Raw genomic sequence first — 4171 nt, 5'->3', positions numbered from 1 at the left:
AAAAATCTTGAATTGAGCAAAAAATATTGAAATAAACAAAAAAATCTTGAATTAAGCAAAAAAAAATTGAATTAAGCAAAAAAAAAAAAAATCATGAATTATGCAAAAGAATCTTGAATTAAGCAAAAATAATCTTGAATTAAGCAAAAAAATATTGAATTAAGCAAAAGAATCTTGAATTAAGCAAAAGAATCTTAAATTAAGCAAAAAAATAAATAAATAAATCTTGAATTAAGCAAAAAACCAATAACAACCTTGAATTAAGCAAAAAAAAATCTTGAATTATGCAAAAGAATCTTAAATTAAGCAAAAATAATCTTGAATTAAGCAAAAGAATCTTAAATTAAGCAAAAATAATCTTGAATTAAGCACAAGAATCTTGAATCAAGCAAAACATAATTCTTGAATTAAGCAAAAAATAAATCTTGAATTAAGCAAAAAAAAAAAAAAAATATTGAATTGAGCAAAAAATATTGAAATAAACAAAAAAATCTTGAATTAAGCAAAAAAAAATTGAATTAAGCAAAAAAAAAATCATGAATTATGCAAAAGAATCTTGAATTAAGCAAAAATAATCTTGAATTAAGCAAAAAAAATCTTGAATTAAGCAAAAGAATCTTGAATTAAGCAAAAGAATCTTAAATTAAGCAAAAAAAAAAAAATCTTGAATTAAGCAAAAAACCAATAACAACCTTGAATTAAGCAAAAAAAAAAAATCTTGAATTATGCAAAAGAATCTTAAATTAAGCAAAAATAATCTTGAATTAAGCACAAGAATCTTGAATCAAGCAAAAAATCTTGAATTAAGCAAAACATAATTCTTGAATTAAGCAAAAAATAAATCTTGAATTAAGCAAAAAAAAGCAAAAAATATTGAAATAAACAAAAAAATCTTGAATTAAGCAAAAGAATCTTGAATTAAGCAAAAATAATCTTGAATTAAGCAAAAAAATCTTGAATTAAGCAAAAGAATCTTGAATTAAGCAAAAGAATCTTAAATTAAGCAAAAAAAAAAAAAATCTTGAATTAAGCAAAAAACCAATAACAACCTTGAATTAATCAAAAAAAAAAATCTTGAATTATGCAAAAGAATTTTAAATTAAGCAAAAATAATCTTGAATTAAGCAAAAGAATCTTAAATTAAGCAAAAATAATCTTGAATTAAGCACAAGAATCTTGAATCAAGCAAAAAATCTTGAATTAAGCAAAACATAATTCTTGAATTAAGCAAAAAATAAATCTTGAATTAAGCAAAAAAAATATATATATATTGAATTGAGCAAAAAATATTGAAATAAACAAAAAAATCTTGAATTAACCAAAAAAAAAATTGAATTAAGCAAAAAAAAAAAATCATGAATTATGCAAAAGAATCTTGAATTAAGCAAAAATAATCTTGAATTAAGCAAAAAAAATATTGAATTAAGCAAAAGAATCTTGAATTAAGCAAAAGAATCTTAAATTAAGCAAAAAAAAAAAAAAAAAATCTTGAATTAAGCAAAAAACCAATAACAACCTTGAATTAAGCAAAAAAAAAAATCTTGAATTACTCAAAAAAATTCTTGAATTAAAGAAAAAAAAAAAAATCTGCCAATGGAACAAGTGAAAATTATCTTGATAATATTTCTTAAAACAAGATTTTCCAGATCTGTTATCTAAAAATAAGTTCTTATATCTCACTGCAAAGTTACTTTTTATGTCTTATTTTAAGTGTGATGAGATATTTTGACTAGAAATTAGAAAAATACACTTGGTAAGATTTAGATTTTTCTGTGCAGTGTTATTGATAGGGGACAAACCAAAACAAAAAACATTAAAATTAATTTGAATACAGGTCAGTGGAGCAAAAGAAGAAACTGTACTGTCTAAAGTGCCACTTCATTTACAAATATCAGATGTATAACGTAGATTGTGGGTGTGAAACATGAAAATAAATGGAATTAAACGCACGGTAAACTGTGGTCATGCACATATATTAGCTGTTTCCTGTTGTTTTCAGAAGCCTCGTGCTGTTTGGGCTCTGTACAAAAAATACATGCTTTTAAATAAAAAATATATATGTGATTTAGTCCGTTGGATGATTATTATTATTATATACATGGACAAAAATGGGATAAAGTGTTCCAAAACCTTAAAAAACTAAATATGCTGGAGTGAACTGGGGAGTAAATGCAATAATTAGTTAGTTTTGTTACTTTCCAAATTAACTTTACATTAATTTGGCTTAGGTTGTTCCCAGAATGACTGCATCTAAAACACTGTATATTAAAAATACATCTTGCATGAATCTGTTCCAATGTCTGTACATGTGGGTCTCCATATTTTTGCTTTAAATATGGTAATTTAATCTACAGTGTTGCCCATAAACCTGGAAAAAAAAAAAAAAAAATTACCTCTAAGTGTAACTGGGACTCAATATGTAATCATTATACCCAGTCAAAAGTGATTACTGATGTTTATAATAGGAATAAATAGAGGAAGATGTATGAAAACAACATTATTCCAACTTTATGACCAACAGTATAGCTTAACATCTGTATTTGGGAAAGAGCCCAGTTGATATATTCTAAATTTTACACAGAAATATGAGGGGGTTTTTTTGGGGTTTTTTTTTGTATATTCAGGGTAAATGCCAATCTATTTACATCCTAATTAAATCATGAAGTTACGCAACACTTCTTTAAAATATTTATTTATTTATTTATTTATTTATTTATTTATTTTGTGATAGTTAACAAGACATTGTGGACAGAAAAACAACAACACATAAACAAAGGGAAAATCAAACAAATAATTAAACCAAAAACAACAACAACAGAGTAATGACAAACAACAACAATGACAACATCATATTGCAATGAAAAAAATCGTAAATGTGAAGAGCAACTAAACAATATAGCTTGGTTAGGGGCGATAGGGAAAAGGAGAAGAGGGGAGTGTGAATGAATGTGAGAAAGAGAGAGAGGGGAGTGGGGGGAAAATAATGATTGTTGTAATAATACAAAAATATATAATAATCTTGAATTAAGCAAAAAAAAAAAATCTTGAATTAAGTTTAAAAAAAATGTTGAATTGAGCAAAAAAAAAAAATAAATCTTGAATTAAACAAAAAAAAATCTTGAGTGAAGCAAAATTAATTTTGAATCAAGTAAAAAAAATCTTGAATTAATATCTATCTATCTATCTATCTGTCTGTCTGTCTGTCTGTCTGTCTGTCTGTCTGTCTTGAGGTAATAATACAAAAATATGTAATAATCTTGAATTAAGCCCCAAAAAAATCTTGAATTAAGCAGAAAAAACACTTTCTTGAATTACAAAAAAAATCTTAATTAAGCAAAAAAAAAATTCTTGAGATAAGTTTTAAAAAATCTTGAATGAAGCAAAAAAAATCTTGAGTGAAGCAAAAAATCTTGAATTAATCTCTCTCTCTCTATCTATCTCTCTCTTTCTCTGTCTGTCTGTCTGTCTCTCTATCTATCTTGAAGTAATAATACAAAAATATATAATAATCTTAATTAAGCAAAAAAAATCTTGAATTAAGCCAAAAAATTTTGAATTAAGAAAAACAAAAAATCTTGAATTAAACAAAAAAATCTTGAATGAAGCAAAAAGAATCTTGAATCAAGTAAAAAAAAATCTTTAATTAATATCTCTCTCTCTCTCTATCTATCTTGAAGTAATAATAAAGAAAAATATATAATAATCTTAATTAAGCAAAAAAAATCTTGACTTAAGCCAAAAAGTTTTGAATTAAGCAAAAAAAAAAAAAAAATAAATCTTGAATTAAACAAAAAAATCTTGAATCGAGTGAAAAAAATCTTGAATTAATATCTATCTATCTATCTTGAAGTAATAATACAAATACATAGTTATAATAATAACAATAATAATAATAATAATAATAATAATAATAATAATAATACCAGTAGCCTAATTTTCTAGTATTATTGTGATAGCAGTAGCGGCCACAATACAACAGTGGGTTAAATAATTTAATACTTGTAATAATGTATTCGCATCAGTTTCCATCCGTTTTGAGTTTGTATGAATGAATTTAAATAACAGGACTAAGACTTCTTTCAAATGTCATAATAAAGCAGCTGGGCTGTTTATGTCACTGCATTACACCTCCAAACCGCTAGAGGGCGCTCAGTACCAGCCGGAAGGACTA

Source organism: Sphaeramia orbicularis, chromosome 17 (genome assembly GCF_902148855.1).
Source record: "Sphaeramia orbicularis chromosome 17, fSphaOr1.1, whole genome shotgun sequence".
Taxonomy (NCBI): domain Eukaryota; kingdom Metazoa; phylum Chordata; class Actinopteri; order Kurtiformes; family Apogonidae; genus Sphaeramia; species Sphaeramia orbicularis.
Note: the sequence above shows the minus strand (reverse complement) of the source record.